At 41.1% G+C, this 13,485-nt stretch overlaps 1 protein-coding gene across 4 annotated transcripts in view; it reads right to left on the bottom strand.

Annotated features, from left to right (window-relative positions):
• Positions 1-13,485, bottom strand: part of LOC142345726 (uncharacterized) — an 81,350-nt gene that overhangs the window by 41,816 nt on the left and 26,049 nt on the right. The gene's annotated exons all lie outside the window — the stretch shown is intronic.

The following is a 13,485-nucleotide window of genomic DNA, read 5'->3' as shown; positions in this document are numbered from 1 at the left end:
AGTTAAAACAGAAGGAATGTAGAAGGAGAAGTTTCATACCAGTACAAAGTCAAACGATGCCTGGAAACTATCGAGCTGAAAAATACATAGATGGAATAACGTCGAGCGAATCGCCCTCAGACAAACGGCCAGCGGTTGGCTTCGTCAGTAGCAAGCCAAGGTTCAGTGAGGCTAGCTTTAGCTAAAATGAACCAGCGTTAGGTCAACAGTTGGTGGGGAAATGTTTGGCAGCACGAGGCCCTTCCGGACTGAACGATGTGCAGGGGTGGGGGCTGATGGGGGGTTGTAGTGTCAACCTCTAAGAACCACCCTTCACACCATAATTATAAGTCCATAAAATAGTTTTTGTGAATCGCATACTTGGAGACTACTGAGCTGAAAGGCTCTAGGAGAACTTAATGCCCAATGGGAACTTTTTCTTTATACGGTTTCTGAGGACCATAAGTCAAAGAGGTCATACCAAAAATCGGTCAAGCGAAAAAACTAATAAAAAGGCCAAGAGGGTTAATATAATTGATAAAAACTTCGTTTGAGAGAAATTAACAATGATATCAAAAAAATGCTAAAAATGTCATTTATCATAACATTCATTGCAACTATAATTCAGCGTTAGTGAGGGTAATAGATGCTATCTTGCCACATAACAGCAGCTGATGTGCGGCATCAACAAAAAGTAAAGGAAAGAGAGAGAGAGAGAGATAAAACCCGGAAGAAAAGAGAAGGAAAAAACGCCAACTAACACAGAGAGAGAGAGAAAGATATATATATATATATATATATATAAGCGTATTTTTCAGGATGAGATTCGACACCGCAACTTTTAGTTTTCTAGCAATGAAAAAAATTAAATAAAAAAACTGATAAGTACAAAATTCAACATAAAAGTTTCCAGATCTCACAAGGAGAAAATATTTAAAACCATGTAACCCATCTGCAAGAGAAAAAGTTGCCTTGGTCACTAATGATCGTTAAACTCAGAAAAAAAAATAATCAAAAATTTTGAAAACAATTGCAAATTTGAAAATCTTGCTAAAATTCGCGATATTGAAATCTTCAGAACCATTTCATTGTCTCGCGAGACTATACAGTTTCCCTATTTCAAGCCTTTATAAGTTTCACTGGCTCATAAAGATCCATGGACAATAAAAATTTTTCAGTACCTTGTCAAACCCCTAAGAACGTTTTCTGGCCCTGCGTGTTGAAAGACGTGAATAAAGAAAAAAATGTCAAAAAATTGAAAAAATTTGCACGTTTTGTCAAAAAAATGCTGAAATTTGCGATTTTAAGAAGTTGAAACCATTCCACTACCACTAGAAACTATGCAGTAATTTTTATAGAACTCTGGAGGAGGTTCCTTGACAACTAGGGCTGAAAAAACTCAAAAAAGTTATAATTTTCAAAAAACTAGAAAAAATTGTGAAAATTAATATAAATTTGAGAGTTTTGTTTGGAGTACCAAAACATTAGCTCTTAAAATGGTCATAAAAAGTAATAACGTCTTGCAAAAGACATTTATCAACATTTTGGGCTCAAAAATTCCTATAAATGACCTTTCAACCTAAAACTACAGCTTTCGCAGTAGTTTCACTACACTTAGCACTTGAAGGAATACCAAATACTTCAAACTTTGTTCGAGAGCAATTAAATACAATAGTTAAAACAGAAGGAATGTAGAGGGAAAAGTTTTATCCCAGCACAAAGTCAAACGATGCGTGGAAACTATCCAGCAAAAAATACAGATGGACTAACGTCGAGCCAATCGCCCTCAAACAACCGGCCAGCGGTTGACTTCGTCAGTAGCAAGCCAAGGTTCAGTGAGGACAGCTTTAGCTAAAATGAACCAGCATTAGGTCAACAGTTGGTCGGGGAATAATTGACAGCACGAGGCCCTTCCGGCCTGAACGATGTGCAGGGGTGGGGGCTGTTGGGGGGTTGTAGTGTCAATCTCTAAGAACCGCCCTTCACACCATAATTTTAAGTCCACAAAATAGTTTATGTGAATCGCATACTTGGAGACTAGTGAGCTGAAAGGCTCTAGGAGAACTTAATGCCCACTGGGAACTTTTTCTTTATACGGTTTCTGAGGACGAAAAGTCAAAGAGGTCATACCAAAAATCGGTCAAGCGAAAAAACTAATAAGACCAAGAGGGTTAATATAATTGACAAAAACTTCGTTTGAGAGAAATTAACAATGATATCATAAAAATGCTAAAAATGTCATTTATGATAACATTCATTGCAACTATAATTCAGCGTTAGTGAGGGTAATAGATGCTATCTCACCACATAACAGCAGCTGATGTGCGGCATCAACAAAAAATAAAGGAAAGAGAGAGAGAGTGAGAGATGAAACCCGAAAGAAAAGAGAAGGAAAAAAACTCCAACTAACAGAGAGATAGAGAGAGAGAGATATGCGTATTTTTCGGGATGAGATTCGACACCGCAACTTCTAGTTTTCTAGCATTGAAAAAAATTAAATAAAAAACTGATAAGTACAAAACTCAACACAAAAGTTTCCAGATCTCACAAGCAGAAAATCTTTAAAACCATGTAACCCATCTGCAAGAGAAAAAGTTTCCTTGGCCACTAATCATCGTTAATTTCAGAAAAGAACAAAAATATTCGAAAATTTTGAAAACAATTGCAAATTTGAAAATCTTGCAAAAATTCGCGATATTGAAATCTTCAGAACCATTTCATTGTCTCGCGAGGCTATACAGTATCCCTATTTCAAGCCTTTAAAAGTATCACTGGCTCAAAAAGATCCAATATTTTGAAACATGATAATTTTCCGAAAGATTGGAAAAATTTATCAAAAATTTATTAAATCTCGAGTCATTAAAATATTGATAACCATTCCATTAACTCTAGAAACTATGCAGAAACTGTTATCAACCATTCTGAGGCCCTTGATGCCGGAAAAAATTTTTAAAAAAATAAAAATACTCTGAAAACTTAAAAAAAATTGCAAATAATTTTTAAGAATTATCCAAATTTGTGATATGAAAATCTTGAAGAACATTCCACTACATCCAGAAGCTCTGCAGTAACTTGTTATCAAACCCTGGAGAAGGTTCTTGGGCTCTTGAGGCCGGAGAACCCAAAAAACGACAAAAAATCTGAAAATAGCAAGTTTTATTAAAAGTTGCCATATTAAAAATTTGAAAACTATTCCGCTGCCAATGTGTCCCTGAGGCTGTCAAAAAATGAAAAAAATTGCAAGTTTTGTAAAAAAAAGCCAAAATTCGTGATGTTAAAATCATGAAAAACATTCCATTTCATCTGGAAAACATGCAGCAACCTATTATCAAACCCTAGAGGAGGTTCCATGGCTCTTGATGATTGAGAAGCCTAAAAAATGACGAAGATGTTCAAAAAATTGAAAAACGTTTTATCCAAAAATTGCTAATGTTTGTGATATTTAAAAGTTGAAAATTATTCCATGGACAATAAAAATTTTTCAGTACCTTATTGTCAAACCCCTAAGAACGTTTTCTGGCCCCTGCGTGTTGAAAGACGTGAATAAAGAAAAAAATGTCAAAAAATGAAAAAATTTGCACGTTTTGTCAAAAAAATGCTGAAATTTGCGATTTTAAGAAGTTGAAACCATTCCACTACCACTAGAAACTATGCAGTAATTTTTATAGAACTCTGGAGGAGGTTCCTTGACAACTAGGGCTGAAAAAACTCAAAAAAGTTATAATTTTCAAAAAACTAGAAAAAATTGTGAAAATTAATATAAATTTGAGAGTTTTGTTTGGAGTACCAAAACATTAGCTCTTAAAATGGTCATAAAAAGTAATAACGTCTTGCAAAAGACATTTATCAACATTTTGGGCTCAAAAACTCCTAAAAATGACCTTTCAACCTTAAACTACGGCTTTCGCAGTAGTTTCACTACACTTAGCACTTGAAGGAATACTAAACGCGGCTAAGGGCCTCTAACGAAATTTGATACCAGCCGGGCGCTACCTGTTCATGCCGTTTTTAAGGACGAAAAGTCAAATGAGTCAGACGAAAAATCGGTCAGGCGAAAAATAAGAAAAGACCTACAGGACTAATATAATTGCTACAAACTTCGTTTGAGAGCAATTAATAACTATTTACAGACCATCGTTTTTAAAAAATCAAATTGCTCATTTCATTTTACTCGCGTAGCCGTATGATTATCAGCCTCCATTCAATAGGAGTCCTTCAATGAATTTGAAAGGTTTGAGTGTGCGCTCAAAAGACAATACTGTTAAGCGTTATTTGGGGTATGACAGCAATTTATGATACATATCACGCAATTCGGGGGGAAAGCCTGCTAATGAGTGTAACATGACGTCTCGCGGATGATAATTTCTAAGGATCAAAGGATGGACAAAATTGCGATTTTGAGCTTTTCAGCGCTCCCGAAAAATATTAAAAAAATTGATCGAGAGAAAGCCGAACGAAAATAGCCACAAGACTGTGGAATCGAGTGAAACTGATACATGTATAAGGTTTCAGCACTCTGCCCATACGAACTGCCACGCATAAAAGTAATTAAATTTGTTGAAAACTTACGCATGAAACTTACGCACTTTTGGGTTTCAATTAGAATCAATAATTTGTCACCAATTCCCGCTATTATTTAAGGTGCCAAATTTCATCACGGGCAGCGACAATAGCGTAAAGGCTACAGGGAGAGCCATCATCAACTACGCGGCTCCCGTTTGGTCCCCTGGTCTGGCCGATTCGCACTGGCAGAAAATCCAGAGATGCCAGAACTCTGCCCTGAGAATCGCCACCGGCTGCACGCGGATGACAATGGAAGACGATCTTCACAACGAGACGAAGATTCTACCCGTGCGAGACCACTGCCAGCTTCTATCAGCACAACATCTCTTGGCCTCACAGTCGACACACCATCCAAACCATGGAATCAAGGACTCAGTTAGCGAAAGAGACATGCGCAAGACCCTGACAGAAGAATTCGGTAGCGACGTTGAAAGTGCCACGGAAAGAAGCCAACCAAAATGGCTGAAGCCAGGCAACATCATACTTCACAGCAAGTTCGTCAGGAAATCCATCTCAAAAATGCGCAACAACAAGGTTCTGAATGCCCCGCCACCCCCCATTTCCGAGTCGGAGAAGAAGCTTCCCAGGAGTACCAGAGTCAAGCTCGCCCAACTACGAAGTGGCTATAGCAAGTTACTGAATTCGTACATGTCAAGAATCGACCCCGAAGTGCGTGACGTCTGCCCAGATTGCCAAGAGACCGCATGACATAAAAAAAAACCATTCGAGTGCAAGAAGAAACCCACCCACCTCACGATCGACAGCTTATGGTTGCTGCCTGTCGAGGCCGCGTCCTTGCTCGGGCTCAAAAGGCATACCTACTGACGCCAAAATCGACCCCGGACGGCTACAACAACAATAGCGTAAAAACATAACGGACTGAAGTCGGGCGAATTGCTTTAAAACGACTTGCACGCGGTTGCCTTTGTCAGTAGTAGAAGGGGCGTGTGGCGAGCGCGGGAGAGGCACGGGGGTCAACAACGCTGGGTTACGGGTGGGAGGATGAGCAGGGGATGGCGGTGAAGGGGGGTTATCTACATCGATAATCTTCATACATTGGCGCTAAGCAATCACCGCAAAAAGGTCAATCAGTGTAAACATAAAAATATGGATTCAAAACACGAGGAACCAAAAAGGCACGCGGAAACGATGAAATAAAGGTAATCGACTAAGGTTTTTGAGAAACATAACCGAAGGACAGACGAAGAAAAGCAAGTCGAGGACTCCAACCGAGCACCCCCAAGAGGCATCGACATTGTCATTATAGGCTCGTAGAGATAGTAAAACTAGTTCTTCTTTTGAATCTGGGTTCCGCCAAGTTGACTTGGGATTTCTTCACAACCATTATCACAGAAACGAAAGGTTTAGTTAAGGCGTACGTCAGAAGCGACAACGAAGACGAGGATTAATTAACCCCGAATCACTATCTGATTGAGCGAGCCTTCCCTAACATACTAGTCTGTGTATTCAACGAGAACCCTTCTTTGAAGAAGAACATTTGGACAGATCAAAAAACGACTGGAAGCATAATGGAAGAGGCTGCTCCCAGAATACTTGCCTACTTTGAATGCCCGGAGGAAATGGAACAATCCAGAAATAAAGTTCGAAGTCAGCGATGTCGTTTGGGTACTGGAGGATTGGTCTCGGAGAAGAATTCGGCTTTTAGGACGCGTAACATTGACGTTCAGAAGGCCCCCGTCAAATTGCAGGATCTCGTGAATAAAAAAGCGCTCTAGGTCTTCTTTCGCCCAGAAGACAAATTAGCGCACGTTTTTTCAAAACCAATCCAGCCAGACACCGATAAAATTCGCACATTGGCGATAAGCAATTACCGCAAAAATGTCAATCATTGTAAACATTTGAAAAATATTAAAAACAAACGTTCCTAAAAACAAACACGAAGAAAAGCAAGACAACGCCCCCCAAAAAAGGCATCGACGTTGTCCTTGAGGCTTGCACAGATGGTATAACGAGCTTTACTTTTGAATATGGGTTCCGCCAGGTTGACTTGGGACATGGCCTCAACCATTATCACAGAAACTGAATGTTTAGTTGATGCGCGCCCTTTGACGCACGTCAGAAGCGACAACGAAGACGAGCATCTTCTAACCCCAAATCATTTACTGATTGGTGGAGCCTTCCCTAATATACCAGACTGTGTATTCAACGAGAACTCTTCCTGGAAGACGAAAACTTCAGATCGGACGACTGGAGGCAATATGGAAGAGATTGGTCCGAGAATACTTGCATACTCTGAACGCCCGAAGGAAAGGGACCAGTCCAGAATCAAAGCCTGAAGTGAACGTCGTTTGGGTACAGGAGGAGTGAACTCCGAGCGGAATTGGGCCTTTAAGACGGGTGATAAGGACGTTCAACGCCCCGACCAAACTCATAGATCTTGTAAACTAAAAACCGCTAGGTTTTTTAACTCGCCCAGAAGAGAAATTAGCACATGTTTTCTCAAAATCAATCCAGCCAAGGTTAGTTTGGATAGTCCCCAAGAATGTTTATCGACATCGATAAAAATCACACATTGCCGCTAAGCATTTACCGCAAAAATGTCAATCATTGTAAACATTTAAAAAATATTAAAAACAAACGTTCCTAAAAACAAACACGAAGAAAAGCAAGACAACGCCCCCCAAAAAAGGCATCGACGTTGTCATTGAGGCTCGCACAGATGGTATAACGAGCTTCCCTTTTGAATATGGGTTCCGCCAGGTTGACTTGGGACATGGTCTCAACCATTATCACAGAAACTGAATGTTTAGTTGATGCGCGCCCTTTGACGCACGTCAGAAGCGACAACGAAGACGAGGATCTTCTAACCCCAAATCATTTACTGATTGGTTGAGCCTTCCCTAATATACCAGACTGTGTATTCAACGAGAACTCTTCTTGGAAGACGAAAACTTCAGATCAGACGACTGGAGGCAATATGGAAGAGACTGGTCTGAGAATACTTGCCTACTCTGAACGCCCGAAGCAAAGGGACCAATCCAGAATCAAAGCATGAAGTGAACGATGTCGTTTGGGTAGTTGAGGAGTTAACTCCGAGCGGAAATTGGCCTTTAAGACGCGTGACATGGACGCTCACCGGCCGCGACCAAACTGCTAAATCTTGTGAAATAAAAGCCACTCTAGATCTTTTAAATTGCCTGGCAGTGAAATTAGCACATATTTTCCAAAACAAATCCAGCCCGGTTAGGTTAGGTAGGCCCCAAGAACATTATCAACATCAATAATCTTCAAACATTGGCGCTAAGCATTTACAGCAAAAATGTCGTAATCATTGTAAACATTTAAAAAACATTGATGCAGAACACACGATTTTGGAAACAAAAAGGCACGTGGAAACGAAGAAATAAAGGTAATCGACTAAGATTTCTTGAGACACATCACCTAAGGACAGTCCAAGAAGAAATACAAGTCGACGCCCCGAACCCAGCACCCCACAAGAGGCATCGTCACTGTCATTAGAGGCTTGTACAGATAAAACGAGCTCCATTTGAAACTGGGTTCCATCAAGTTGAATTTGGATGTTTTCACAACCATTATCACAGAAACGGAAAGTTTAGTTATTGCGCGACCCTGGTCGCACATCAGAAGCGACAACGAAAACCAGGATCAACTCACCCCAAATAACTATGATTTATCGAGCCTTTCCTTACATACCAGACTGTGTATTCAACGAGAACCCTTCTTTGAAGACGAAAACTTGGACACGGACAATGACGTTTGAGTACTGGAGGATTGTACTCCGAGAGGAATCTGGCCTTTAGGACGCGTGACATTAACGTTGTTAGGCCCCGGCCAAATTGATAGCTATTTTGAAGTAAAACCACTCCAGGTCCTTTACTCGCCCAGATGTGAATTTAGCACAAGATCTCTCAAAACTAATCCAGCCTGGTTAGGTTAAGCACGCCACGAGAATGTTATCGACATCAATAGTCTTCAATCATTGGCACTTACCATTTACCTCAAAATGTCATAACCAGTGCAAACAAAAAAATTATTCAAAACACGATCTTTGAACCAAAGGCACGTGGAAACGATGATATAAAGGTAATCGACTAAGATGTCTTGAGAAACATCTACAAAAGACAAACCACAAAGTAAGGCCAGTCTGCGTCCGCAAAACAAGCACCCTAACCCATCAAGAGGCATCCACATTATCATTAGAAGCTCGTACAGACAGTAAAACCAGCTCTTTTTTTGAATCTGGGTTCCGCTAATTTGACTTGGGATGTCTTCACAGCCATTATCACAGAAACGGAATCTTTAATTAAAGTGCGCCCTTTGACGCAGGTGAAGCAACATTAAAAACAAGGATCCACTAACCCCAGATTACTGATTGATCGAGCCTTCTCTAAAATACCATCCTGTATTTTACCTGAAGAGGAAAACTCGGACAACGACAGGAAACAATGAAAGAGGGTGGTCCTAGAATACTTGCCTACTCTTGAACGCTCGATGGAAACAGGCCATAACAGAATCAAAGTCAACGATGTCGATTGGGTTCTGGAGGAGTGCACTAGGAGGATTTTGGCCTTAAGGACGCGTGACATGGACGTTCACCGGCCCCGACCAAACCGCTAGATCTTGTGAGTTTAAAGCCGCCCTAGATCTTTTAACTTGCCTGGCAGTGAAATTAGCACATATTTTCCAAAGACCAATCCAGCCAGATTAGCTTAGATAGGCCCCAATAACGTAATAAACATCGATAAAAATCATACATTGGCGCTAAGCATTTACAGCAAAAATCTCGCAATCATTGAAAACATTTAAAGAATATGGATGCAGAACGCACGATTTTGGAAACAAAAAGGCAAGTGGAAACGACAAAAAGGTAATCGAGTATGATTTCTTGAGGCACATCACCAAAACACAGTCCACGAAGAAATTCAAGTCGACGCCCCGAACCAAGTACCCCTCAAAAGGCACCGACATTGTAAATAAAGAGGCTCGTACAGATAGTAAAACGAGCTCCTGTTTTGAATCTAGATTCCACCAATTTGACTCGGCACGTCTTCACAACCAATACAACGAAAGCTGAATATTTAGTCATTGCGCCACCTTTGAGGCACGTCAAAAGCGTCAACGAAGACGAGGATCAATTAGCCCCAAATCACTCTCAGATTGACAAAGCCTTACCTAATATACCAGCCCGTGTGTGCAACGAGAACCCTCTTAGAAGACCAAAACTTGGACACAGATTAGAAAACGACTGGAAGCAAAATGGAAGACGATGGTCCATGAATAATTGTATACTTTGAACGCCCGAAGGAATGGAACAATCCAGAATCAAAGCTTCAAGTGAACGATGTCGTTTGGGTAGTTGGGGAGTCGACTCCGAGAGGATTTTGGCCTTTAAAACGCGTGACATAGACGTTCACCGGCCCCGACCAAACTGCTAGACCCTGTGAATTAAAAGCTGCTCTAGATCTTTTATCTTGCCTAGCTGCAAAATTAGCAAATGTTTTCCCAAAACCAATCCAGCCAGGTTAGGTTAGGTAGACCATATAAATGTTGTCTCTACCGATAAAACTCATACATTTATGCTCAGCATTCTTCGCAAAAACGAGAGTGTAAACATGAAAAAGATTGATTCAGAACATACGATTTTGGAAACCACAAGGAACGTGGAAAGGATTAAAAGAAAGTAATCGACTGAGATTTCCTGATGAACATCACAAAAGGACACACCACGAAGAAAAACAAGTCGACGCCACAAACCGAGCCACCTCAAGAGGCATCGACATTGTCATTAGGAGAGGCTAGTACAGATAGTAGAACGAGCTCTTCTTTTGAATCTGGGCTCCGCCGAATCTTGGGACATCTTCACAACCTTGTTAACAGAAACTGAATGCTTAGTTAATGCGCACCCTTTGACGCACGTCAGAAGCGACAACAAAAATGAGAATCCACTGACCCCAAATCACTTTCAGATCGTCCGAGACTTCCCTAACATACCAGCCTGTGTATGCAACGAAAACCGCTCTTTGAATACGAAAACTTGGACACAGATCAGACAACGACAGGAAGCAATATGGAAGAGGGTGGTCAGGACTTTCAGGTAAAACGAGCTCCTGCTTTGAATCTAGATTCCGCCAAGTTGGCTCGAGACGTCTTCATAACCATTACAACAAAATCTGAATATTTAGTTATTTGACGCACGTCAGAAGCGACAACGAAGACGAGGATCCACTAGCCCCAAATCACTCTCAGATTGAGCGAGCCATCCCTAACATACCAGCCCGTGTGTGCAACGAGAACTCTCTTTGAAGACGAAAATTGGACAGATCAGAAAACGACTGGAAGCAAAATGGAAGAAGCCGGTCCATGAATACTTGTTTACCCTGAACGCCCGAAGGAATGGAACAATCAAGAATCAAAGCTTGAAGTGAACGATGTCGTTTGGGTACTGGAGGAGGAGTCGACTCCGAGAGGATTTTGGCCTTTAGGACGCGTGGCATGGACGTTCACCGGCCCCGACCAAACTACCAGACCTTTTAAATTCAAAGCCGCTCTAGATCTTTTAAATTGCCTAGCTGTAAAATTAGCAAATATTTTCCCAATACCAATCCAGCCAGGTCATGTTAGGTAAACTATAATTATGTTGTCTCTCCCGACAAAATTCGTACATTGGCGCTAAGCAATTTCCGCAAAAGTCAGTGTGAACATGAAAAATATTGATTCAGAACATACCATTTCGGAAACAAAAAGGCAGGTGGAAACGATGAAAAGAAGGTAATCGACTGAGATTTCCTGATAAACATCACCGAAGGACAGACCACAAAGAAAAACAAGTTGACGCCTGGAACCGAGCACCCCTCATGAGGCAACGACATTGTCATTAGAGAGGCTCGTACAGATAGTAAAATGAGCTCTTCTTTTTAGTCTGGGCTCCGCCAAATCGACTTGTGACATCTTCACAACCTTGTTAAATGAAACTGAATGCTCAGTAAATGCGCACTCTTTGACGCACGTCCGAAGCGACAACGAAATCGAGGATCCACTAATCCCAAATCACTTGCAGATTGTCCGAGACTTCCCTTACATACCAGCCTGTGTATGTAACGAAAACCGCTCTTTGAATACAAAAACTTGGACACAGATCAGACAACGACAGGAAGCAATATGGAAGAGGGTGGCCCAAGAATACTTGCCTCCTCTGAACAATCGAAAGAAATTGACCAATCAAGAATCAAAACTTGAAGTCAACGATATCGTTTGGGTAGTTGGGGAGTTAACTCCGAGCGGAATTTGGCCTTAAAGACGCGTGACATGGACGTTCACCGGCCGCGACCAAACTGCTAGATCTTGTGAAATAAAAGCCACTCTAGATCTTTTAACTTGCCTAGCTGTGAAATTAGCACATGTTTTCCCAAAACCAGTCCAGCCAGAGTTGGTTAGGTAGGCCCCGAAAATGTTATCGATAACAATAAAATTCATACATTAGCGCCTAGCATTTACTGCAAAATGTCATAATCAGTGTAAACATAAAAAAATTGAATAAAAACACAAGATTTTGGAGTCAAAAAGACAAATGGAAACGAAGAAACAAAGGTAATTGACAAAGGTTTTAAGAAACATCACCAAAAGACAGACAACGAAGAAAGGCAGGTCGACGCCCACAACCGGGCACCCCGACCCCAATGAGGCAACGACATTGTCAGTGGGTGATGTGGGGGGGGGGGGTTAAATTCTATGAACCGCACATCGCGCAAAAAATTTGTCTGTAAAACTGTTTCAGTGAGTCGCATACTTAGAGTCAGGAGAGCCGAAAAGCTCTAAGAGAACTTAATGCCTTCCGGTCGTTATCTGTTATCCTGTTTTTGAGGACGATAAGTCAAAAGGGTCAGGGGAAATTTCGCATAAAACAGACCGCAGGACTAATAAAATAACATGACCGACTAGCGTCGGGCAAATTGCTCTCAATTGACCGGCGAGCAGTTGACTTTGTCAGTAGCTAGGCAAGTTTTAGTGAGACGGGCTTCAGCTTAATTGAAGGGCCATGAAGAGATCGATGCGGGGGAGGGGTGCACCAGGGGGTGTGTATGAGGGGACAGTGAGGAGGGGCAACGGTGGGAGGCTTGTTTTTGTCTGCACCGGGCCCTTGCGACCTGAACGATGTGCAGGGGGAATTGGGGGGGGGGGGGTTGAAGTGAGATGGGGGCTGATGAGTGGGGGGTTGTGGGGGGTTAACCTCAAGAACCGCCCTTCACACCATAAGTATAATTCCTCGAAACAGCTTCTGCGAAACGCATACTTGGATACTAGTGAGCTGAAAGGCTCTAAGAGCACTTAATGTCCGTTGGGCGCTGTTTGTCAGGTTTTTGAGGACGAAAACTTAAATGTGTCAGACGAAAAATCGGTCAAGCGAAAAATCGCATAAAAAAGACCAACAGGACCAATATAATTGCTACAAACTTCGTTGGAGAGAAATTAATAATTGCTACAAACTTCTTTTGTGAGCAATTAATCCGCACTTAATCTATTGATCCCGCAATTAGCGATCCGAGGGACTTTCATGGGACTATTTACCAAAAATTTTTCTCCATTCCAGCCTATATAACATGTGTCAAGGTAAGAGGTAATTTATTTAGAGTAAAAACCCTCATAAGCAACTTAATAGGCAATGAAAAAATGAACAACAAAATTACTCAAAGATCGAAAGTTTTTCCAGTACAAAAAATCGATAGATCAGAAAATAGCAAAGATGTTTGCTCGCAGCGTCTTCTATCTAATGATTGGTGAAAGAAAAATGAACCTCAAAGCCAGGAGCTGATTAGAGGACAGCGTTGCATATAAACATTGGCTACAAAAGTATACCAAATTATATAAAAGTTTTTATCTCAATTTCCTTTTTCGACCTTACTGCGTACGCTTTTGATTTTTCCACTGAGCAACTACTCCAAAAACGCAAATTTTACAAAAAGA

Source organism: Convolutriloba macropyga, chromosome 9, assembly GCF_964194025.1.
Source record: "Convolutriloba macropyga chromosome 9, txConMacr16.3, whole genome shotgun sequence".
NCBI classification, from domain to species: Eukaryota; Metazoa; Xenacoelomorpha; order Acoela; family Convolutidae; genus Convolutriloba; species Convolutriloba macropyga.
Note: the sequence above shows the minus strand (reverse complement) of the source record. Positions and strands in the feature narration are given on the sequence as shown.